This window comes from Mixophyes fleayi, chromosome 2 (genome assembly GCF_038048845.1).
Source record: "Mixophyes fleayi isolate aMixFle1 chromosome 2, aMixFle1.hap1, whole genome shotgun sequence".
Taxonomy (NCBI): domain Eukaryota; kingdom Metazoa; phylum Chordata; class Amphibia; order Anura; family Limnodynastidae; genus Mixophyes; species Mixophyes fleayi.
This window is the reverse complement of record NC_134403.1, coordinates 136,277,922-136,304,630: the sequence shown is the minus strand read 5'-3', so window position 1 is coordinate 136,304,630 and position 26,709 is coordinate 136,277,922. Positions and strand designations below refer to the sequence as shown.

Genomic DNA, 26,709 nt, shown 5'->3' with positions numbered 1-26,709 from the left:
TATCATTCAAGGTCTACCTTTCAGTAAGTGGATTGGAATTTAATATTAGAGAAAATGAATTTACACTGTGCCTGTATAAAATGCCACCAAAGAATTATATGACCGGATAGAGATACAAAGCCATAAGTACTTTTATTACTCTATAACTCTAAGTCTTAGAGCCCCCGCCCCCTCCTTGTCAGACTCTCAATACCGGTGTCAGGACTTGAACTATAGGTGCAACACACTTCCCTTTTCTTACCTTGTGTGGAGCAGAGACGAGCAGCATCTTCTTTCTTTAGGAGTGACGTACTCCTAGCCTATTACTAACATGGAGGAGCAGCAACCAGTAGCTTCACAGGTAAGAAGCTGCTGCCAGCTGTCCCTCTAATAAAGACAATGAATAAGTGACATTGGGGCCAATTCAATTGATCTGGTAACATTTTTTTAACGCTAAGGTTAAACTAAAAAAAATATCCGATCTGCATTTACTCTGGTTGTTTTCACGTTCTAAATAGTGCAATTCATTTCCAAAACTATAAATGCCTCCCCCGTGTGTGAATCATAGGTGACTGTGAATGTTATGGGAGGAGAGGGGAGGGCTTAATGCACTATGTTGAAGCTATAACAAATATCTCTGCAACATCAAACTGTCATCTCCAGACTTTCTGGTGATTCCCGTGTGACTCTGTGACTCCATCGGATCTATGACTATATAGCAATTTTTTGCAGTGAAAATTTCAATTGCATTACATTACACTACCCATGTTTTATTATATTGTAATTATACTACAGTAATTTACACTTACATTCATACCAAAGTACCTCAAAACACATTACTACAAACATATATACATAATAGGGTGGATTTGTAATCCTTGTAAAACATATTTACATGCTTTATAATGCTCCTTTTTATGTTCTTTGTAATTTTATTAAAAAAAAAAAAAAAGATTTTTAATACATACTTTTTTATTTCATAACTTTTTGGTGGTTTACAATTTTTTACCCGGCCAAAAGGGGTGCGAGATAATACTGCCTATTACATTGCCAAGTTAAAATACAATTGAAAAGCCCCATTTAGCTTTAGCCTATACCTTAACATGAGGCTCAAACCCGCAGTGATATGCTACTTTCAGAAAAAAAAAAAGGGGAACATCATCACACTACAAAATGACACAAAATAGCGTTAAAATCGTTTAACGCTGTGTTATACTGTCAATTGAATCGGCCCCATTTTGTCACTCGTTTAGTGTTTTAGGCACCTCCAAAACACTGGCATTCTTGGCCACCACCTAGGATTCTATAGATGTAGAGCCAGCCCTGCTAGTAAATCCTCCTAAACTGAAAAAAAATCTAAATAATTAATGGGCAGATTCAATTCCCTGTGGTCGCACTTTATTACCATTACTACAGTAATAGCTGCGCATTCTTACTGTTACTACGGTAATAGCTGTGCATTAGTACTGTAACTACGGTAATTTCAACACTGATTTTTGCTTGCAGCTCCTTGAGCAAAAAATGTGCTTTACGATTACGGTATTAACTATAACAATGCGCAGCTATTACCATTGTAACGGTAATAGTGCACAAGCCGCGTTGTTCTAAAGAACAATGCTGGGAATTGAATTTGCCTCTAAGGGTATAAATGGATCAATTGGCGGTTAGCTAAAATTGTAGCTTCTCTGCATTTTGCTGTTGTTACTTAAAACAGCAATCATATTAAAGGCTAAATCCACTGGGCTTAGCCTTTAATATAATTGCTGTTTTAAATACCAATGGGAAAATGCAGAAATCTGCGATTTTAGATAACCGCTGATTTATACATTTACCCCTAAGGGGTATATTTACTAAACTGCGGGTTTGAAAAAGGGGAGATGTTGCCGATAGCAACCAATCAGATTCTAGCTGTCGTTTTGTAGAATGCACTAAATAAATGAAAGCTAGAATCTGATTGGTTGCTATAGGCAACATCTCCACTTTTCAAAACCCGCAATTTAGTAAATCTAGCCCTAAGTCTAGCCCGGTTTCTAGAGGAGAGTGTGACTGTACAATTAGTACTTGAATCTTTGTGACATTTTATGGCAATATTATTGGAAATTTGTAACACACTATGTTAAGGATTTCAACTACAAAAGTTGAAGCAGTGAAGTCTTTGGTATTTTACTCCTACTGGTAAACCCTCTATAAAAAGAAACATTCCCGAAAAATACTTTGTAAAACATCACTCTGTTATATTACATTTTAAAGAACTTTCCATCTGTAGTTTATTAGAGACAGTTAAAACCAATGACGTCTCCTGCAATCAATTGGCTGCCGCAATCCTCATCATAAATATCAGATGTCAGAATCATCCCATGGAAAACCTTATGGTGAATACTACTGAATACTACTGAAGGGCATAGCAATGAATTCTGATAGTAAAGTTTTTGACATGCCATGTTGTGCTATAGTGACATTTGTGAGGCTGGCTGATGTCCTAGACATCCGTACTACTGCAGCTGGGCTTCCCTTTGAAATCCCCAGGACAATAGAAACCAGTGTTCTCCATTGCTTGCCTCTCCATCCCATTTACATAGTCTGTTCTGCATGACTGCCCAGCTTGGTTTGCTTGTCGGACAACTATTGTGCTGTGATGACTTAAATATGGCAGGAATGACAAGACTCAGGTGAGAGATGAAGTGGCGTGTTTCTGTTTTACCAGTTCTAGAAACATTGAAACAATCCTGGGAACTTTTGGAAGTGAGAGACCAACTTATTAACAATGGTAATATTATTAACTGACAGAAGAATCCATTACTTAAGTATTCGAATTTCAATATTTACTAATAACAGTGGTTGCGAGATGTTCTATGCGCGAAAGAAAATATATCACATGTCACACATAATACACAATCAAAAGAAATATATACTGAACTCGATACAAAAGGATAATGTACAGAAGAGCTCAGTGATAACCATTAGTAGTATACTGTAGCTGTAGGGCAAGCAGCTTATGTGTATTAGTGCATTCTTATCACCAGAAAAAGTTTAATAAAGTTGTTCAATGGAATAAACATGCTCAGGAGGGTAGTGAAGTCTAACCCTGTTTAAGTCCAGTTTGTAAGGAATATTATTGAATAACACCACTTATTTTAAAAACAAATTAGAATTGTAAAGCTCTTTTTCCTTAAAATGAAAGTAAAAAAAAAAATTAAAACACATTAAAACTGCTCATGTATTCATACATGTAAAAGTGACAAATGGATAGCATATACAGTACATGTACCTATAATCAGATTCCAGGGGGTAAATGTATCAAGCTGCGAGGTTCCGGCGGGTTTGAAAAGTGGAGATGTTGCCTATAGCAACCAATCAGATTCTAGCTATCATTTTTTTAGTACCTTCTACAAAATGACAGCTAGAATCTGATTGGTTGCTATAGGCAACATCTCCACTTTTCAAACATGCCAGAAACTCCCAGCCTGATACATTTACCCCAGGTATCATTTATTTTGTACATTCTACAAAATGATAGATAGAATCTGATTGGCTGCTATAGGCAACATCTCCACTTTTCAAACCTGTTGGAAACTCGCAGTTTAATGCATTTATCCCTGTGACTTTGGATATGGGATGGGCATTTGCAGAAATATAACAATGTAGTGAGGTCCTTCTAAAGCTGGTCACATGAGGGCTTAAAATGTAATATCTTTCTTGACAGAAAAAAATGTGACACTTTGGAGCTGTCAGAAGTCTGTGCAGTAAAACACTTTACCACACAATAACACTTTGGCAGTAAAAATGGTGCATTCAGAGTTTCTATCAAATTTGTCACTGCATGCAGCGATTTTACAGATAAAATAATCTGGAACAGTGGAACAAACCTTGGAACTGTGGTTCGTGTAGAAGGTGCTGTTCCACTGCATGGGTCTCTTCAGATCGCTGTGTTTTTCTGACTGGAAGATCAGTCACCACATTCCAAAGCACCCATGTCATACCAGCCTAAAGGACTGTTGGATTAAGCAAAGCTGTTCTGACACTCAAAACACCAAGACAATACAGGAAACTCTCCTCTTCGAATATATTGGATTGTTTAATTTCACTTTAATGATAAAAACTATACTCCCATGTATAGGAAGATACAAATGTTGTGGAGTTAATGCTAAGTAAGGCCAAGCACCTGTTCTTCCATTTCGTGTAATGATGTTATCACTGGCACTGACCCACCAGAGTCTACTGACTCTACCTTTAAAGAGGGACCAGCATGACAACTTCCACTTCTGAAATATTATAGAACAGCAACATGAAAGTAATTTCAATATACATAGAAAGTGTTTTTAAACCTAAAATTGGGGAAAAAATGATTTCAAAGGTAATCTAAGTCATATTCTAGAACATTTGTCAAATTTAAATTACTTACTCAACAAACATGAGAAGTTGCAGCTTTGGGAATGTTTTTTTAGCTGTGAAAACTCTGAATAAAATATTTATGATGTTTATCTTTGTCTATATGAGGTTTTATAAGCAATGACAGTACAAATACTGTGCTGATGGAATAAAGTTCCTAGGAAAGAACTGAGTATAGGTGTTCCCCCATCAAGGGTAATTATAAGTAGTCCAAAGACATCATCATCATCATCATCATCATCATTTATTTATATAGCGCCACTAATTCCGCAGCGCTGTACAGAGAACTCATTCACATCAGTCCCTGCCCCATTGGAGCTTACAGTCTAAATTCCCTACTATAGACACACACTCACACACAGACAGACAGAAAGACAGACAGAGAGAGAGAGACTAGGGTCAATTTTTTTTTTTTTTGATTGCAGCCAATTAACCTACCAGTATGTTTTTGGAGTGTAGGAGGAAACCGGAGCACCCGGAGGAAACCTACGCAAACACAGGGAGAACATACAAACTCCACACAGATAAGGCCATGGTTGGGAATCGAACTCATGACCCCAGTGCTGTGAGGCAGACGTGCTAACCACTACGCCACTGTGTTCATAAAGTCAGGGGCTAATGTCATCAATGTGTCATTTTTATATTACCAGTCAAAATCTACAAAGTGCAACACTGCAATTAATGGTATTCATATTATTGCTAATAAATAACTTTCTGCTTAAGAGGTGTCTATTCAGTGAGTTTTCTTCAACTTCAATACCCTTGAACTTAAGACAAGGAGGTTCCATACATGATTAGCTCTCCATATGCTTCGCTGCTAAGATAGAACAATGTGGATGGGATATAGTGTGACAGTGTAGGACATTTGTTTATTTCAATAATATTTTACGCATTCAGTCCACATATAGGGCCTGATGTAGAGTCGGATGCATGTCCAACTGATCAGTGCAAAAAGCACTTTTAGCCAAGGATCCGTCTCAGCTTGAGTTCAGACTGTGTCGGATCTCCCCCCTGCACCTCTCTGATCTAAGAGAGGTGGAACGCGGAAGTTAGTGGGCGAGCCTTGCACTCTAAAGGCGTGTTCATGTACTTTACATGCTATGCTGAGTTAAAATCAGCTGCAGATAGGTCTCTAGCAGATGTATCTTTTGCGGGTGCTTTCCCCTTGTGCAGCACACCTTGTTATACTAGAAAAAATAGATTTTAAAAAAATGATTACATTTAAAAAAAAGGTGTGCATCCCCTCCCAAACAGCATAAATTTTACATTTACTTATTTATTCTGCTTTACAGGACTGCTTTGACTGATAACACACCAGCCCATAAGCCAGATAAAGAGGTTTGTTTGTGCAATTTGCATAGTATTCTGAGTTGCATGGATATAAAGATCCGTTTGACTTGGAATACTGTTGAAATTACGGGCTGTCAATTCACACTTATAACTTAAGTGTTAATTGCATCTGATTCGACATCAGGCCCATACTGTGTATCATCATCATCTATTTATATAGCCAGCGGCAGGGGGGCATCTGCCCCTTGGGCCAATCCCATAGGGGCTACCTTGGGCTGGGTCACTGGGCCACCTGCATTTTTTTCTTTTAAAATGTTCCTAATAGGCTGCTGGGTCGAGTCTTGCCCCCCGGGCTAAAATTTGCCAGCCCTGCCCTATATATAGCGCCAATAATTCCGCAGCGCTGTACAAAGAACTCACATCAGTCCCCTCCCCATTGGAGCTTAGAGTCTAAATTCCTTAACATACACACACAGACAGACAGAGAGACTAAGCTCAATTTTATAGCAGCCAATTAACCTAGCAGTATGTTTTTGGAGTGTGGTAGGAAACCAGAGCACCCGGAGGAAACCCACGCAAACATGAGGAGAACATACAAACTCCAAAAAGATAAGTCCATGGTCAGGAATTGAACTCATCATGACCCCTGTGCTGTGAGGCTGAATTGCTAACCACTAAGCCACCGTGCTGTGTATGTGGTCTTACAGCTCTCAAAGATGGGTCTATTTGTTCTGCTGCCTCAGTCAGCAGCTGAAATGGAACACTTCTCATCCTTTATAATAACTACCATAAACATGTCTATTAGTGTAACATATACTAAAACTAGAAATCAAATGTTGTTACTTTAATAATTATTGGACTTACTGTAATTGTTGAACTGATACAAACCATTTATTCAGTCTTTTTCCACAAGGAAATTAGCATTGTTCTCACTTTTTAATTCTGCATTTATAGTGGGGTTGCGTCCTTATATAGCTAAGGCAATGGTGTGGTCAGGGTATAGGGCAACATAAAAAAAGTGTTACAAGAGAGGGAAAAATGTTATTCCAGGCCTAAGAACCATCCTGAGCTAGCATGGATAACCTGTACAAAATGGATATCCATGGATAACCTGTACAAAATGGATATCCATGGATAACCTGTACAAAATGAATATCCATGGATAACCTGTACAAAATGGATAACCATGGATAACCTGTACAAAATGGATAACCATGGATAACCTGTACAAAATGGATAACCATGGATAACCTGTACAAAATAGACGCAAAATGGGAGTAAATTACTCTTACAAAAGAGCAAAGAAAAGTAACGTATTTCGGCCCACATGCAGAGCTGTACATTTATTGAGATGCATCCGCCTCTGCATCAGAAGCACATGTGCCTGGTTTACAATCATATAATACTAAATATGATTGGGGGAAAAATATATAATGTAAATATTATTATATAAATGAATAATAATATGCATGATGTGGTGGGATATTGTGCAGCTTTCATAAGTGGTTAATTAATCTGATTGCACAGTTGATCAGTGTTGACCATTCAGTAGAGTGCCTCTGGAGCTGGACGTATTACTGAATTCTTCGTTTGGTCTGTGAGGCATGTGAAGCTAAGGCTTCATACGGCCACCCTGGAAATCAAGTGGTCTTGTATTACAGTGAATGTCTGGTCAAGGTGGGATCTCAGCACAAGCTGCATCCTAATTGGTGGAAGTGACAGGAGGCTCGATGTAATGTTAGATGTACGTGGCAGGAAACTAGTCCAAAGCAAAAATCATCTTCACTTCCTTAGGAGGGTGTCCCAATGAGTCTGGAGGGAATACTGATCACACCACACTAGTCCATCATAAAAGTAAACAAACTCATTTCAACTATATTCATCGTGTGATACTCTTACTGGTTGTATTAAGCTAACATAACATATTGCAGGAACTACATTCCCTTCATCAGGTAAGAGGTAAGTGAGGGCATATAAACAAAGTATGCAGCATAGCTGGGGAAAATTGCCAAATTAACACATACAACAATCAGAGGACCTAGTTCAATTACTGTGTCCCAAATTAAATCCTAATCATTGCACATCAGTGTAGTTTAAATACATATCATACAATCTCATAGTGTTTTAACATAAAAATAACCATACAGGGATCACATTTTAAAAGTTGAGTCAAAACTTTATTCGGATGTTCAAGTGCCTTGTCAATTCAAACAGTCCAAAGGATACAAATTCCATTTCAAGTAACTAGGTTACCTGTAAAGTAATGTGATTACCCTTAAAAATAATACAAATATGATAAAATTAAAAAAACAAATGACTACTGCACTAGTTGAAGAATAGCAACCTGAGTAATGTATACTCAAAATTAAATAATGTGCTGTAAATACCTTTACTTGCCTGTAAAGGTCACTCCTTGATCTCGACTTTTGACTACCTGACAAATTCTTGATCTGGACTTTTAAATACCTGACAAATACATAAAATACACAACAGCTTTTCTTACATTAGTCATTACAAAGAACCATTTTAGAGCTGTTCCTACCTTTTATTTTAAGGAACAAGGGGCCAGTAGTGATCACACATAGCACCAACATACATAAATACATTTGTCAACAAAATTGTTTTGCTTGACAATCCAAACTATAACAGTATTATAATAATATTAAACTGTATCTCAAATATGTGGACAGGATATTTTAAGTTTGGGCAGGGGATAGAGAGAGCCCTGATATTAACAGTAGGCACAACACCTTGAAGTTTGCAACCACTATGTATTATTTGGACATAAAAGTGTGAAGGTTATTTGGAAACAGACGTGTACACAAAACCCATGGAGAGAAACAGTGTGTAACTGGCTAAACATTTTCAGAGTCCTTCAAACGTTAATAAGATTCTGAAAGGACTATTCTTTTGAGCGTACAGAGCTGGAGTTACTGATGAGTTGCTGCAAATTTGATATATAGATTTTGTGAAAGTGGATACAGTTAACAGCCCTGGCTGCCTCGTCCTATAGTTTGGAAAATTATTTACAGCAGTGATTTAAACAAAGATGATTTTGTGTAATACCCCCTCAAAGGGTTATAAGATAAAGATTAAACAATGTTGTTGTTTAACGTGCAACATGTCCCTAAAGGGGAGGTTACATGAGCGAGACCTCAAGGGTGGACAATAAGGGAAAACAAGATCAAAGATAGATAGATTTTGAATTTCAAATCAGGTGATAGGTAAAGGGACACTCCAATAGTAAGACATTTCAATGACACAGGGCACGCAGCATCACAACTTAGGTGGCCGATCTGGGAACCCAAGAGGGGAGGGGGGGGGGGGTATTTTACATTGTGAAACAAAATGGATAAAAATTTCAACACTGGCAACACTGTTATGTAGGCATGACCTTGAATAATTCAGATACTATGGGCGTCTACCCGCAAAAACTACCCTAGGCATGCAACTGGGGTTGCATGTCACTCATAATACCCTACCAAGCTGCGGCACACTCCCACTCCTACTCTTTCATTTATGTCTTAGACACACATTACGTCCGACTCTAAATGAGGCCCTTTGTATGCATTACGCCGAGTCAGACACATCTCGGCTTTCATTATTATTATCAGTTTGTATCTTACACCAGGTGTAGAGCACACGCAACAGTTACCTTTCCTGATATGAGTATCTGTGTCTAGGTCTACATTAGTGGCATTTACTGGAACATGCCCTTAGTGTACTTAATGCACCTTAGTGTACTTGGTCTATGCTTGCACGCCAATTACCGCCCCCGATCTGTCTCTATAAGCATAAGGAGTCGTATACACAAGATGCGACTGACTGCATACAGACACAAACACAACAATGATTACTTTTAATTTTGTGAAGCACAAACTCAAACAATGTGTTCTCTAATTAGTTGTGTATTTTACTTGGGCAGTTTATTCACCCATATTGCATAAATTGTGTGATCTTACCCTGATGAATACTATATATTGACTTAACTTAAAGCCACAGCATCACACCTTTATTAACCCTGGATAACTGTTAGTGGAATTATTATTATTATTATTATTATTATCATTTATTTGTTAGGCGCCACAAGGTATCCGCAGCGTCGCACATAGTACAAACAGTAAACTATACAGGGTATAACAATACAGAACAATAAACAAAAAGACCAATACTTCAGAAACTCCAGGCAGGCAGATGCTATAGACACGGAGCAGAAGAACGGGTAAGGAGACAGGAGGGAAGAGGGCCCTGCTCAAGTGAGCTTACATCCTAAGGGAGGGTTAAACAGACCAGGCACAAGAGGAGCCAGTTGAGGGAATGGGAGAGAGGAGAATGAGTGGAGGAGATGGGGGTTAAGTGGATGGTTGGTAGGCTTTGAGAAAGAGGTGAGTTTTGAGTGCACGTTTGAAGGAGCACAGAGTAGGAGAGAGGCGGATGGAGCGAAGGAGGTCATTCCAGTGAAGGGGGGCTGCACGGGATAAGTCCTGGATTCTGGAATGGGAAAAGGTGATCAGAGTGGAGGAGAGGCGGCGGTCATTGGCCGAGCGCAGGGAGCGGGTGGGAGTGTGAATGGAGAGGAGGTTAGAGATATAAGGGGCAGTAGAGTGGGAGAGAGCCTTGTAAGTGGTGGTAAGGAGTTTGAAAATAATTCTGTAGGGGAAGGGGAGCCAGTGTAGGGCAAGGCAGAGAGGGGAGGCAGAGGAGGAGCGGTGTGAGAGGTAGATGAGTCTTGCGGCCGCATTGAGTATAGAGCGGAGGGGGGAGAGACGGGAGTGGGGGAGGCCGGTGAGAAGGAGGTTGCAGTAATCCAGGCGGGAGATGATGAGTGCGTGTATGATGGTTTTGGTGGCCTCCTGAGAGAGAAAGGGACGGATGCGGGCGATGTTGCGTAGTTGGAAGCGACAGGCTTTGGCAAGAGAATGAATGTGGGGGGCAAAAGAGAGAGAGGAGTCAAGGGTGACACCCAAGCAGTGGAGTTGGATGACAGAGGAGATGGTGGTGTTGTTAACGACAATGGAGAGGTCATGGTGGGATGGGAGGCTGGGAGGAGGAAAGACAATGAGTTCAGTTTTGGAAATGTTGATTTTGAGAAAGCGCTCCGACATCCAGGAGGAGATGGCGGAGAGGCAGTCAGATACCTGAGCGAGGAGGGTGGAGGAAAGATCAGGTGAAGAGATGTAAAGTTGAATGTCATCAGCATAAAAATGATACTGAAGGCCAAAGGAGGAGATGAGAGCTCCAAGGGAGGAAGTATAGAGCGAAAAGAGTAGAGGGCCGAGAACGGAGCCCTGTGGGACTCCTACAGCGAGAGGGTAGGGGGAGGAGGAAGAACCAGACATGGATACAGAGAAGGAGCGTTTAGCGAGATATGAGGTGAACCAGGCGTGGACAGAACCAGAGAGGCCGAGAGAGAGAAGAGTTTGCAGCAGGAGGGGGTGATCCACGGTGTCAAAGGCTGCGGAAAGTTCAAGGAGGATGAGTAGGGAGAAATGACCCTTAGATTTGGCCGATAGGAGATTATTAGTAACCTTGGCCAGGGCAGTTTCGGTAGAGTGGAGGAGGCGGTAGCCGGATTGGAGAGGGTCAAGGAGGGAATTGTCCAAGAGGTGTCTGGTTAGGCGGCTGCAGACAATTCGCTCAAGTAATTTAGAGGCATAGGGGAGAAGAGAGATAGGGCGATAGTTGGCAAGAGATGTGGGGTCGAGATTGGGTTTCTTGAGGAATTGATAGACAAGGTGGATAACATGCAGAATAACTTTATCATTGATTCGATCTGATGTCAGAACTGATATTATAATGTTAATCTGTACTGACAAAATAAGTCTGTGAAAACTCCATCAAATATATATTGTATACTGTGTACATTGATCCACAAAATGGTCCTGTTTAAATACTTGTTTTGTAAACTTACTTTTCATATCTCGCATATATTTTTTCAACGGGAACCAAAGTTGGTTTCTGATACAGCTAATTATTTTATATGGGGTTGAACTACAGGGTGTTCGTAAAGTCACTGTGTATTTTTCATAAAGCACTGAAAACAATGGAGAATTGAAGCAGTGGAGAAGTTGCCCATGGCAACCAATCAGCATTGAGGTAACATTTCTAATTTGCATATTATATAATTATACGGAGCAGTTGATTGGTTGCCATGAGCAACTTCTCCACTGCTTCACTCCTCCACTGTTTTCACTGCTTTATGAAAAGACCCCATATTTTGTTTCAAATTTTTAACCCAATATGGTTTTAACAAATGAAGAACGTGTATGGCTAATCGAACACGTATTCCAAAAAGGGGATAGATACACAGATGTGGTGCGACAGCGAATTGCTGAAAAATTCCCAGACACCCCTGCTCCACATCGCAATGCAGTTCGTAACATTGTCGATGAGTTTCACGAAACAGGATCTGTGGTTGATGCCAAACACTGTGGAAGGCCAGCAAAGCTCTCGGAGGAGAAACTGTTGGATATTGCTGACAGTATGTTGCAGAGTCCATCAAAATCATTATGAAAGTTAGCTCAGCAGCATGATAATGGTCTAGGAACTGCTCATAAGGCCCTCAGTAAGAAGTTACAGCTCTTCCCATGCAAAATAGCAAGCAACTGATAGAGGTGTTTAGAAATAAAATAAAAAGGATCCAAGCCTGTCTTGACGCCAACGGTGGTCATTTTCAACATTGCTTATGACTATCATTCGTGTTTACATCATGTATTATACATTATATATTGAAACGTGTGTTAATAATATACATTAGTGCATAGTGACTCTCCGAACACCCTATAGTTTTCTTATTGGCCAGTTCATGTATTGCAAATAAATAACCAAGAGTTCATTATTTTGGTCTACTGATTTCACAGTGCATATAAAAAGGCCTTGCCTGGAACAGAAATTAATTCAGACTGACCCAAAGCGTCTCTGTGCATGAAAATTCGCTTCAAAGCGGCATAACGGCCAATTTCCTCATTTAACCATTTAAAATCATCAGTTACTTATTTGTGAATAAGAACCAGCAGAATAAGAAAATAATCTCGGCATATTTTGTTTAGTAAAATATATCCTTAAAATGTTCTTCCTCAAAGGAAGCAAATTTAAGATTTGTCCTAATGCCTTTGTGCAATGTGAACTTGGTGGACAAAAATAACCATGTTGCAGCATTTGAACTTTTATATGAAAAAGAAAATCAACTCACTACATTTATTCCAGAACAAGTTACTTTAATTTTGGGTGGCCTGAAGATGAAAGTCAGAAATCTAGCTGCATGGGAGTATTAATACTAGCTTATTAATGCCCACTGAGTGCAATGCCTAAAAGGCTTCACAAGAAATAAAAAAAAAATTCTTATTCAATAGACATCCATGAAAAAAACAGGCTTTAACTTCTCTTCTTATTTAATGCTGATGTTTTGACTCCACTTCAAAAAGACAAAATTGTTCACATTCTGCCTACCCCTCCCGAGAGATGTCTCAACACAGTTTAGATTATTATCCACCTAATAACAAAAAGTGAGAATGTCAAAGTTGGGATTTTTAAACGTTGTCTGTCCTGAGGGATTTACATAAACTGTTTGATACAAATATATTTGATTCATTGATGGAATCAATGATACATTATGCTAGTTTTACTAGGAACAGCACATGTATGCTGGGTACATTATAAATCATGGAACAAGGCTTCACTGATTGGCAGATCTGTGTGCAGTAAACACTTGTCAAGGAGATTGATTTATGGCTCTTGTAGGAGTATTTCAGCATATATAGATAGATAGATAGATAGATAGATAAATTGATAGATAGATATATAGATATCAGTGGCCATTTATATAGGGCATATATATATATATATATATATATATATATATATATTATTTATTATATATTTGATACGTTCTCTTTCTATATAAATATATCACATACACCCACACTATTTTTGACATCAGGACACTTCACATACATTCATGCCCCTGGTATATTATATATGTGTGTCTGTGTGTGTACTTACATGTATACGGACACACACACACAAAGTTTACTGGCAAGTAAAGTCAATGCTCAGGAGACAGTGACACAGTCCAGGTTTGGCAGCTCCCAGCCCTCCTGGTGAGGGAGTGAGAATTGGGAGCCTCGCCAGGTCTCCTCTCAGGGTCCCTGCGCTGGCATAGTATGGGGACACAAGGGGGACATCATGTGCTCCCTCCTTCCCCTGCCTCTAGTGTGTGTTTACTGATAAATTCAAGAGACGCTTCTCTACGGGAATATAACGATTAATACAGCCGCAGGTTTCCAGATAAGTGATTGTGATGGAGATTGTTGGCGAGAAAATAGACAATTATCCGCTGTTAGCTTTACATAAAGATCGCATTAACTTGAATTAGTTATCAGACAAAAGAACATCGGAGCGCTGCACCTTTCTGCCAAGGCAGCGACTAGCAGAAAACTGACACAAACACACGCACACGCTGTAACTTTATTAATAGTTCCACATGCAAGTGCACCTTTAGGCACTCAGATAATGCTAAGCATTACCATATATGCATATATATTATCCTATAGACACCATTATGGTACTGAAATGTCAATATGCAAATAGGGCATGGAACACTTTCAACAATTATTCACTCTACACTATTCAGAATAAATAATCATTGCACACTATTCTGAAGAGAGCGATATACAATTATTGCAGCACACAAACATCAGTTGTTAAGAGACAGCAAATAATCGTCTACATTCTGCTTTCTATTTTCCTATCTGGTGTAAATCACAAACAATAAATTGTTTTTACTAAATCATACAAACCCGCTCTGCTCACCAATTGCAATCTTTATTTATTTATTTTTGTGCAAAACTTCCCAGGACATATTTAAAATAAACTACCTGTGACTTATTAAAGGGTAATTGCTGAGTCTATTTTTAAATGCAAAAAACACCGCAATATTATAATGAAGATTGCCATTAAACAAAATAATGTTGTTGTTTTTTTGCATGAGTATGACTGATTAAAGCAGTAAGCAGTTAACAGTGTGTCACTTCCCAAGGTAAACATCAAGGCAGTGGATTGTCTTTACAAGATGCTCTATTAATTATGCTCATTTTAGCAGCAGAACTGGGAGGATCTCCCAATCTGCTAAAACTATTAACATCGCATATCATTTGCATCTTATTAAGTGCAACACTATCATTAATATGCGGAACAGGCACGTGTATAGAGATAGATAGATAGATAGATAGATAGATAGATAGATAGATAGATAGAAAGATAGATACATAGATAGATATTTCATAGTTGCCATGGATAAGATTTGTAAACAAGTTTAATGAACAAGCCAATATAAACTGATTTGTAAACAAGTATAATGAATAAGCCAGTATAAACTGCACTGGTTGATTACCAGTTACTGATAAACCATATTAGTGAGAACATAGAAACTGTGTGACCAACAAAATAATATTAAAATCTATTAGTTTTACAAAGTTGTGTGTTAATTTCAATTGAGAAATCCCTATACATGTAACATATAAGAATGGATCCTCACACATAAGAATGAAGTTCTCTATACTGTATATATCAATAAGTGTAACAATAAGGAGTTAGTCGTGTTTATTTTCCCATTACCGAGACGTCTCAGACATAAACGTGATTAAAATATCAGAAATGTTCTATGGACAAGTTATGTACCATGTAATATATTCTCCCGAATGTAGCGCTATAGAAAGTGTTTCAGCTCCAGGACAACTGCGAGGATGAAGAGGGCACATAAAGGTAAAACCCCTCCTTATTCCATCACTCATCACCAAGGAGCAGGGAAGGACTGCGAGAAGTAACAATGGAAGGACAGCAGCACAAAGCGCATTACCAATTAATGACAAACCCGAATTATGCGAGTGTGTCCTCAACTGAGAATAGAACACAGGGGCAAAGTGGAAGTTATTTAAAACTAATCATTTTGAATAATAATAAAGAAATGGAGCCACAGTATCGCTGCAGACCAGTAAATGGGCCTATATTGTAAGGTGATTGGATTTAATGGTACTTTTAGCTGGGCAACAAGTTGCATCGAGTTATTATTAAACCTTTTACTCCTTTGAGTTAGTTTAAAGTGATCACCTTACAACCTAACCAGATTATTCTACATTAAAATACTAGGTGCTGTGAACTTGTCGTTGCTCTAAGTTTTAGAGAACATTTGTCTGTAATATTGGTATTATCTGAAGTTTTATATGTGACCTTCTCAGCTAAAAAAATATATAAAATATTATTCAAATCGAAAAAGTCTATTGTTGGACATGTAACAAAACGATAAAACATAACTGGACTAGAGGTATGAATAGCCAGTCGGTTGCCTTACATTCTGGTATTATTTGACATCACAAAGATGGCCAGATATAAGCATGTGCAGAGAACATAAATGAGGCGGCTATTGTAATGGTTTGATTCCACGAGATTGCACAAGGTGATTAAGTTATACAGATAAGTTGGGAGACAATACTACTCTTGGGTGCAGTGCGGGGGTACAAAGTAGGCTGAACACCCCTCCTCCCAGCATACAGGACGCAGTTGGTTGAGGGAACTGTTGGAGCTCCCAGTAAGAGATTGGATACTTACAGCCTGCTCTTCTGTGAATGGAATGGATAATGACCCCAAGTTCCCAAGGTTTGTTGCTGCCTGGTGAGCAGAAGCTTGGATTTGTGTGGTCCAAGCCTTTCCCAGCTTGTCTCATTCTGTCACTGGGATCACGGGCTCCCTCGGCTCGTTTGCACCTGCGTCGCTTTTGGCTCCTTCAGGAATTCGCTGAAGCTTGTAATCAGCTTTGTGAGCCTATTGAGTGCACGGCTGAGTGAAACTTGCAAAGCTCACACAGAATCGGCCCTGTGAATAGGAGTCAGCATGGGGCTGCTCTCCAAGCCTCTGGCCTGCCAAATTCCAGCAGAGACCCTTACAATCACTCCACACTAGCTGCACTGCTTCCCCACACTAAGAAAAGTTAGAAAAGAAAAGCTAAAATACCAGTCCCTGAGGTTAGCAGTTGGTTCCCATATTAATGGTCAACCAGCATTGCTGATGCAAACACTAGAGCGGTAAACTCAATGTTTATATCAGACATGATTAAGTGTCTATGCAAATATTGGTCTGGGGAGAAAAGGGTTACATGCACTTTGTTACTTCTTTGCAATTATATATCTCGAATTCCATCATTAAATTGCATCTGAATATTCCCATACACTTTATATTTATCGTTTCTAGCTCCCATATGTACGTATCTGTATATGTATGTAATTGATTTAAGAAACAATTCAATAAAGTTGATATAACAAAATAGTTTAAATCTATGCCATGGAAAGTGATACTTCCAGTACATAAAAATATCAGTATATAAGAAACTTGTCCTATGTTCTCTATAACGGATACAATTCACTAAAAATGCAAGGTCCCTTCTCCTTCTAAATACTTTGTATCCATTTAATGTTGAAACATTAGTATCCTAGATTTACAGTACACTTGTATCATTATCTCCCCTTAAAGACTTATTACTAATGATCCATTTAATGCTGTTATTTATTTTACATCATTTAATTGTTCTATAAAACTGCCTGGTTTGTAAAGAGATGTATTATTTACCAACGTTGCCGAGGCTGTTAACCAGTGATTCTCTGTATCACGTTATATAAATGCAAATGTTTTCTTCCACATTGAACTTAAAAACACACAAAAGCATTAGCAGGATGGTAATCTAGATTGTGTATTTTTCATTTGTGTCAATATTACCTTTTCGAAATATTCTCAGTGACAAGTCGCATGGATATGCAGTAATTCAGAAATTAGTGAATTTTCATACGTGGTGGGGTGCTGGATTAAGAGGCTGGGAGAGTGTTAAACAAGTCAACGTGTAATTGTATGATAAGGCTCTCACGAGGTATTTATTGGCCAAGTTGCTATTTCTACTCCTTTCTAATCTCGTTTAGCACATTCATTCTGTGCAATCTGTCTCCATAATCTTCTGTGACAGAATGGCAGCCAATAGACGCATTGCATGTTTGGAGAGCAGAGGAAATATGCAGAGACGTGATAAACCGATGCTAATTATCCATATTTAGGACACCAAGTGCAGAAGATCAAGGTTTACAAATAACAAACCAGAGCCAATGATGATGGCTTCCTAGTGTGGGATATATTGGAGGGGACAAGATAAGGGTTTCACATGCAGAAGAGATTTATTGGTCAAAGGGGTTTACCTCCCAGTTTCATACTGCAGTAAATTTATTTAGGCTAAATTCACCAGAACATCACTCTTTTATTTGGCAACATGCCACGGCTTGCCATGCCTTTGTGTTCGTTCAATAAAAGTCCTTGTAATATAGAACCAGTTGATAAGATACAAATAATTGTGGTAATAGGCAATTTCCTTTACATTGCTCAGAAAATCAGATGCACCTTGATCAGCCCTAAAGTGACCTACTCTCAGTAGGAGCATTTGAATGACATTAGTAACCTGCAATACAAATATATATATATATATATATATATATATATATATATATATATATATATATATATATTTATATTATAGAAAAAGTCATCCAATTGTGATGTACAATTGAAATTACACTGTGATGAGGTGTAAACATTTGTGAGTGGCCTTATAGCAGACAAATATAGCAGGGGCTTATATGTAACACTACAGTCATGTTTGAAATTACTTATTTTAAATGTTCTAGATTAGGAATGTTTTAATAAAACTTGAGTACTTTTACTTCGTATTTGGTTCAAGTATGTAAATCAAGTAAGTGGTAGAATACATGTGTAAAAAATAATACTGTCCTATACTGTATGTATATTCATCTCTAGAAATGATAACATATTAAAGTGTATGTGAGGTACAGACAATTTCTACTTCTGCTAAACTAGGACAGTAACTGTTGCTCTAGACATGATCTGGAAATGATTCAAGGGTACAGGGTTGCACTGAACACTATATTTTCAATGCAGGTTTTAAAGTTGGCATTCTAATGAGATTAGGCTTTTGACTATCAGTCATCTTAGAGTTAACATTGACAGAAATACTTTTCAAGACATACAGTAAGTTCGGCTGAGCAGTGCTCAAGGGTGATTATGCAAATACAGTCCCACAGTGGAAGCATGTATTGCTCCTCATCCCACCATAGTTAATTATTCTATAAAGGTTATAAAGTTAAACAAGAAAGTCATACAAACCCTGAAAGAGTTAAACAACAGCAATGATTGGATTTAAACATCAGCTGTATTAATTTATAAACACCCAGGGCAAATATTTTCAGAGGGACATCCCACAGCCAAAAAACAGTGTGGGCAACCTCTGTTTGACTTGCAGGGAGTCCACATAAATGTGAATAAGTTTCTATTCCTGTAGACATGACAGGGAATGACTTTGCGTGTGTCTTGTGTATCCCATCTTGTCATGTACAGTTTCAATCCTCTTTCCCTGCCCAGGTTTGGCACATGGAGGCTTTGTGCATCCCTGCTTTAAAATGAGCATTCACACCATCTGTTTGCCTGCACATAGCAGACATTGTTTAAGTTTGTGACATACTAAGGTTGGAAATCTCTATGAACGCTGTGGCAATGCCAGTACTCTAAGTGGGACCAGGGACACTTACAACATAAATAAAGAGGTTATGTTACTTTATTTACCTATGTTGTTGCAAAGTCATTAACCAATTATGTCTGAATTTCAGATTATTGTGTTTTAGTTTAACATAATATAAGAAATAATGTCCTCCCCACTGTGACACAAATGGTTAATAGAAGATGCCTAGTAGTTCTGTGACCAGGGGCAATATGTCATTAGCACTACTAAATGGGACACTATTTCATTATTATATATTCACTGGTTTGGAGATCAAAATCACAGACAAGTACCTTTAAACATGAATGCTTTTACACAGGTCAAACAAAGCAGAGGGAATTGCACCTTTGTGGCGCAAGAGAACTTGATTTACCTAAGTTGCTAGGTAAAGTCATGTAGAGTTGTGCACAATGTACACTTAGGTCCTCATTTAGAGTCGGACGCAAAGTCCGTTTTAGGCGCATCCAACAAAAAAACACGATCACGCATGTGCAGCAAGCACCATATCCACCTGCATCTTGGATGCAATTAACACTTGCGACATTCCACTCATACGAGAGAATGAGTGGAATGTGGAATTATGAAGGCGTGACCATGTAAGTAAAATCTAGTCGCAGTGAGGCGCAGACGCAACACATGTCAAAAAAGGGCTAAAGCTGTGCGGCAGGGATTAGGTGGCGCAAGCGGTTAGCTAGCTGCAGGAACCGCTTGCAGCTTGATAGGGTATTACGAGTGGGACGCAACTGGGGTTGCTTGCTACTCGTAATACCCTACCAAGCTGCTGCACACTCCCACTCTTACACTTCTTAGATGGACTTTGCATCCGACTCTAAATGAGGTCCCTACAATGTAAGACTAAATTGCATCCTGCACTTTACTTTGTATTCCAAGCCACAACTATCTTAAGATACGTGTGACTTGGAATAATAAAATTTGTATGATCATCATCAGTGGGGATTCTACGCCACTGGGAAAGCAGCCACAACAGATACGTTCCCTATAAATGTATCTGTGGCTACTTCCCACTCAGCATAGTGATTAAGGAGTGTTAGTAAGCCCTTACTGTACTGTGATTACGCCTGCCTGCCCACTACTTCCCTTGTTCCCTCACTCTAAGCATAGATAGGCACAAGGGGGGACTATTGAGTATTGTTGCCTTGTGACTCCTTATAACAGGAGAGGTGAAATGGTGGGACGATGTGGCAAGCAAGCAAAGGTCATGCTCACTAAGGGCGTGTTCACATATATGCAACTCAATTAGACCAGGACGCATATGCAGATAAGCTTGTCAGGAAGTATATCTCGTGCCCGTGCTGGATGGCAGGTGATGCTCAGTAATGATGAAGGCTATCAGCAGCACTATATAGCCACATCTGATTGACTAATTGTGCATTGACCCCTCCAGCTGATAGTACTTCATTCATTAGTGGGGCAGCTGTCTATTCACATTACTTATTTGCCATTTCCATTTGGTCTACTACAGAAAATAAGATTGCCGTTGGATTTTTAAATGCCAAAATAACAGATGTTTGTATTTTATTTAAGTTAATAAAAAAAAATAAAAAAAAAATTTGTGTTTGTCTCTGCATTAAAAAAACTAAATGATATTCTCTCTTATGTATATGATGCTTCATAACATTACTTTATAGTGTACAAATAGCTTCTTCAATGTTGCAAATAATTCTAGAGGAAGATACAAACACCAGTCCTTAATGAATAACTACCTCTAGATTCCTTCCTTTAGTAGACAATTATTGTAAATATATAGCCCCCAATCCACCCAATTCATGTAGAAGCATCCCTTGCCATGCCCATTTTCTGCAAAATCATCCTGTGACAGGATGGATCGCCTATGCCACCTTGTCTGTTGTTGATGGCAACCGACTGGGCTTACTTTGCCACCATCTTCTTTTCGTTATTCCGAATACACCCTTCCTGCTGCAGTAGGAGGAGCCTGCAACCACCACTGGGCTCATTTATGGCGCCCAAAACCATGCTCCTTCTAGGTAACTGTCCCTGCTAGTTTATTCACGTGCTGGTACACTTGGGCTGACACCCCTGACCACTTACTATGGATCAGGGTGCTGTAGATGGATCCCCCTGGCCTATCACACTGGCCAGCTGCTTGGTAGCAGCTGGCCAGTGTGGTAACAGCCGGAGAACGGATTAGATTTAGTGTCTAATCTGCAGGTCACAGGATTACAGCAATATTGAAGAAGTTGTCAAGCAGGGTCTTTAAGCAAAGAGTGATGTTTTATTTCGCTCAGGTGCCCTGACAAGGACAGTTCCACTGATTAAATGTATCTGTGGTCAGGTCAGATGGAACATCAGAATGATACATTTCAGTGTACAAGACAGTGCTTTATATACTGATTTGAACACAGGCTATTTTTAGAATCAGGATGCAATGTGTTTACACAAACATGGATTTACATGCATTGCAAAGCTAACAATATTTGCGCTTATCTGTGATATCTTAAAACCTTGCTGTAATATCCTGCATCTTACAGTGGACAGCAAGTCTAATTATATCTATGACCCTCACACATCAAAAGGTCTAATTAGCATGATATTAACATGAGTCCTTTCTTCCAACAGTTGCAGAATACACATTTCTTCTAAAGAAAAGAATTCCCCAGGAAAACTTGTAAACCCCAAAGAAGACATTTCCTTACACCAAGATATACAAAAGGCTTTCAGACATATACATCAGAAATAAGGCATTTCCTCTAGAAAGGTTAAAACAGATAAAAACAAATTTTCTGCCCCTGGTCTCAGAAATTAAAGATTTCCCTTACCAAAATATACACAATATCAAAAATAAGTGCGTGTGCAATTATATAAATAAACGCCCTGTGCTATTTCCATTAAATAAAGTTTTACCATAAGATATTTATAAGTGATCCAGTCACACATCCCATTTTGGAAAGATTATGCCCTTTTTGACCTATAAGAAAATCAAGAGGAATGTGGAAAGTACCTATCAGTAAGGACTAGTATGCAGATGTATTAAATGTGTTTGCCACTTTAAATATACATTTTATGCAGTCCTCTTCCTTCCCAATCTGTACTCCAGGATCTCTCAGAGTACAGATTTAAAAAGTAGGCAAATAGGCATGATGCATGTCTTTCTGTAAGTGCTATTTGTGTGCATGCCTGAGGTTTTCAGATGGAGCATGCGCATCAGACTGCTGGGGATCGCACAGCACTTCTGGAGAGAAGAGACAATGTAAAAGGTGAGGTTACATCTTTGCAGGAACAGCAGTTATTTGTGACTGCTGTTCCTGATGAAGTTTTTTAATGAATACTCATGATCTTTAAATCCCTATCTTTGTGATTAGGATTGAAAGAAATCGCTTTCAACAAGCATTAATAAATAAATATGCCCCTAAAATCCCTTTTAGTTTACCCCTAGTATCTCCTATTGTAACTTCCCACTCTTTCCTTCCTGCCTACATATGGTTTGTAATTTACCTTCAACATGACCCTTCTGTCACGGACTTACCTTCTCCGCCGCTGGTCCAGATGCCGCACTTCCGGATTCAGCGGTCACATGACTGCAACCCGGGGGCGGGGAATTCAAACCTGCCAGCATAAAATCACTCGGTGAGTGTCAGAGCAACATCTATTGTTCCTGGCTCCTGTTCCCTGTGGAATCCTGACTCCTAGACTTCTGCTGACTCCTGTGTATTGACTCCTGCCTGTTTGACTATTCTTCATCTCCAGTCCTTGTGTACCGATACGGCTTGCTGACTACGCTTCTGTTCTGGTGACCCTTGTACCGCCCCGGCCTGATTGACTCCGAGCTTGCCTTCTGATACGTCTGCATTGCCTTCCTGTGTACCGACCAGCAGAGGCGGATTGGGAACTTAAAGTGGCCCTGGAAAAAATTATTGAAGTGGCCTCATGTGGGCGGAGCCAACTTAAATGTAGGTGGGGTCAACACAAAAGTAGGCGGTATTTAGAACTTGGAATTTGGTTGGAGAAACATTTAGGAAAACCTAGATATGATGACTTAATACACAGTGGGTCATTTCTAAAGCAATGCAGGAAAAAAGCTGTAGCCCCCTCACATATAGTTTTTCTAGATGTAGCCCCCTCACATAGTTTTCCCAGATGCAGCCCCCTCACATAGTTTTCCCAGATGCAGTCCCCTTACATATAGTTTTCCCAAATATAGCCTCCTCACATATAGTTTTCACAGATATAGCCCCCTCACATATAGTTTTCACAGATATAGCCCCCTCACATATAGTTTTCCCAGATGCAGCCCCCTCACATAGTTTTCACAGATATAGCCCCCTCACATATAGTTTTCACAGATATAGCCCCCTCACATATAGTTTTCCCAGATGCAGCCCCCTCACATAGTTTTCACAGATATAGCCCCCTCACATATAGTTTTCACAGATATAGCCCCCTCACATATAGTTTTCACAGATATAGCCCCCTCACATATAGTTTTCACAGATATAGCCCCCTCACATATAGTTTTCACAGATATAGCCCCCTCACATAAAGTTTTCACAGATATAGCCCCCTCACATATAGTTTTCACAGATATAGCCCCCTCACATATAGTTTTCACAGATATAGCCCCCTCACATATAGTTTTCCCAGATATAACCTTCTCACATAGTTTTCCCAGATGTAGCCCCTCTCACTTACCTTAAGTATCAGGGCCGGCGCGCTCTGCAGCGTTGCTCCGCAGACCTGATCAGACAGACAGGAAGTGAATACTTCCTGCTTCCTGTCTGATCGGTGCACAGTGCTGAAGGACCCACAGTGCTGTAGTACCAGGCAGCCTCGCGATGCGTGAGGCTGCCTGGTGCTTACCACTGACCACCAATTTTTGGATTGTTGCCCTCCTTCCGACTGCGCCGGGTGACCCAAAAAAAAATAAAAATAGAAGGCGGCCTCGTTAGGCCACCGGCCTCCCGGGGAGCTTCCCAGTAAGTATAATGGCCAATCCGCCCCTGCCGACCCGGCCCGTTGACCACGCTACTGCTGCTCCACTACGCTGCACTACATCTAAGGGTGAACCTGAGGACCGCGACCTGCGACTCCTGGCAGCAAAGCCCACCCCACCTTGCGGCTGTTCTTGGTGAACATCGGGGAGATCGTTAGACTCCGCACCTCAGGTAAGCCAGCTATATTAGATTGTAGTACATCCAGAAATACGTTACAACCTCTCATATTATAGCAATTATAAGTTTATATTTCTTCTATATAAAAAATATCAGAACATTGCAATTTCATTATTTAGCTAAATATGTACTATATTCATTTCTGTAGAGGCTGGTGGCACCTTAGCAGGGAAACCGGCAGCATGGCCGGTCAGCTGGATTCCTTCTCTTCCCTCCTCAGTTTTCTGTAACCCCATTTCCCCATCCTCATTTACTTGTATAGTTTTCAATAAAATTACATCTTAAAACCAATATTATTGAGATTGACAACTACTTCTGACATTTATTATTATTATTGTAGTTTTGTAAGCTGCCACAGTGCTCCGCAGCGCCATACAGTAAGGAAACCAGGACATACATAAAACAAGGACATACAAGGCAGACAAAATAAATGCAGATATCAAATCAAAGGGTGTGGAGGACCCTGCTCATTAGAGTGCTTACATTTTAATTGGAAGAGGGCACAGCTGAAACAAAAGAAGTGAGTGTTGCTTATAGGGGAGATTGGAATAGCTGTGAGGGTGAATAGTATCAAGGTAAGCTTTAAAAAATAGATGAGTTTTTAGAGAACATCTAGAGATTTGAAGGCCGTGGGTAAGCTTGATTGGCCATGGTAGGAAATTCCATAAGTGGGGAGCAGCACGGGAGAAGTCTTGTAAGTGTGAGTGAGAGGTGGTTACCTGAGACGAGACAAGGAATAGGTCAGAGATAGATCTAAAAGGGCGAGAGGGAGAGAATTTGGATGTGAGATTTGAGATGTATGAAGGGGTGGTGTTGCCCAGTGTAGTGCTTTGCAAAGTGGTTCAACAGATGTGGAGCGGTGAGAGAGGAAGATCAGTCTAGCAACAGTATTTAGGATGGATAGAAGTGTGGATATATGGATGTCGGGAATGCCATGTAGCAGGAGGTTGCAGTAGTCAAGACGGGAAATGATGATAAGAGTTTTGGTGGCATGTTGAGTAAGAAAAGGGCATATTCTGGCAATGTTTTTAAGGTTTAATCGACAGGACTGGGAGATAGTCTGGATGTGAGGAATAAAGCAGAGGGCGGAGTCAAATGTGCCACCAAGGCAGCGTGCTTGGGAAAGTGAGGAAATTTTGAGGGAGACTTGTGGGCAGGTGGCGATTCTGGCAGAAGGAAAGATAATAAGCTCTGTTTTGGATATGTTGAGCTTTAGATAGCGTTGGGACATCCATGTGGAGATAGCTGAATGACAGTTGGTTACGTGAGAGAGTACACAAGGGAAGATGTCAGAGGAAGAGATATAGATTTGGGTATCATCAGCGTAGAGGTGGTACTGAAGGCTGAATGAGTGAATTAGTGCCCCAAGAGAAGAGGTGTACAATGAAAAAATAAAGGGCCAAGAACAGAGCCTTGTGAGATCCCAACAGATAGTGGGAATGGAGGGGAGGATGGGCCAGAGGTAAAAACACTAAAAGAGTGGTTCGATAGGTAGGAAGTGAACCAGGAAAAACTGTGTCATGAAGGTCAATTGAGTGAAGGGTGTGTAGGAGAATAGGGTGACCAACAGTGTCAAATGCAGCAGAGAGATCCAGGAGAATGAGTATGAAGAAATGACCCTTAGGGGTATATTTACTAAACTGCAGGGTTTGAAAAAAAAATGGAGATGTTGCCTATAGCAACCAATCAAATTCTAGCTGTCATTTTGTAGAATGTACTAAATAATTGATAACTAGAATCTGATTGGTTGCTATAGACAACATCTCCTCTATTTCAAACCTGCAGTTTAGAAAATATACCCCTTAGACGTTACAGTAAGTAGATAATCAATCACTTATGTGTGAGCAGTTTCAGTGGAATGTTGTGGACCGAAGCCTGATTGCAGAGGGTCGAGAAAGGAGTGAGAGGAGAGAAAGTGAGATAAGCGTTTGTACACTAATTTGCACAGCGTTTGTACACTCAGGTAGTTTAGAGGCAAAGGGGAGGAGAGAAATAGGGCGGTATTTGGAGAGAGGCCGAATCAAGATATGGTTTCTTCAGAATTGATGAGTGCATGTTTAAAGGAGGATGGAAATGTGCCAGTGGGGAGAGACAGGTGGTAGAGATGAGAAAGAGGTGGGCATGCAGTGGAGAAGAGGAAGCGGAAAAGTTGTTAGGGAATAGGGTAGAGGATACTGGTTGTAGGGTGAGATGATGAGATGAGTGCAGAGACTTTGCCTTCAGTTACTGAAGAGAATGAATTAAGGGTTGTTTGGGGAGTATAGGTGAAGGTGGATAGAGTGGGTGGAGTGTGGGGAATTT

The 26,709-nt window shown here is 39.7% G+C and overlaps 1 long non-coding RNA gene across 1 annotated transcript in view; it reads right to left on the bottom strand.

Moving 5' to 3' along the window:
• The window catches only part of LOC142140217 (uncharacterized), a 36,591-nt gene extending 19,090 nt beyond the window's left edge, over positions 1–17,501 (bottom strand). Inside the window, exons 1-2 of the long non-coding RNA XR_012688340.1 lie at positions 17,425–17,501; positions 16,264–16,632 (exon numbers count right to left, since the gene is read on the bottom strand). This is a non-coding gene — a long non-coding RNA (uncharacterized LOC142140217). The remainder of the gene's footprint in view (positions 1–16,263; positions 16,633–17,424) is intronic.
• Positions 17,502–26,709: the final 9,208 nt, after the last annotated feature.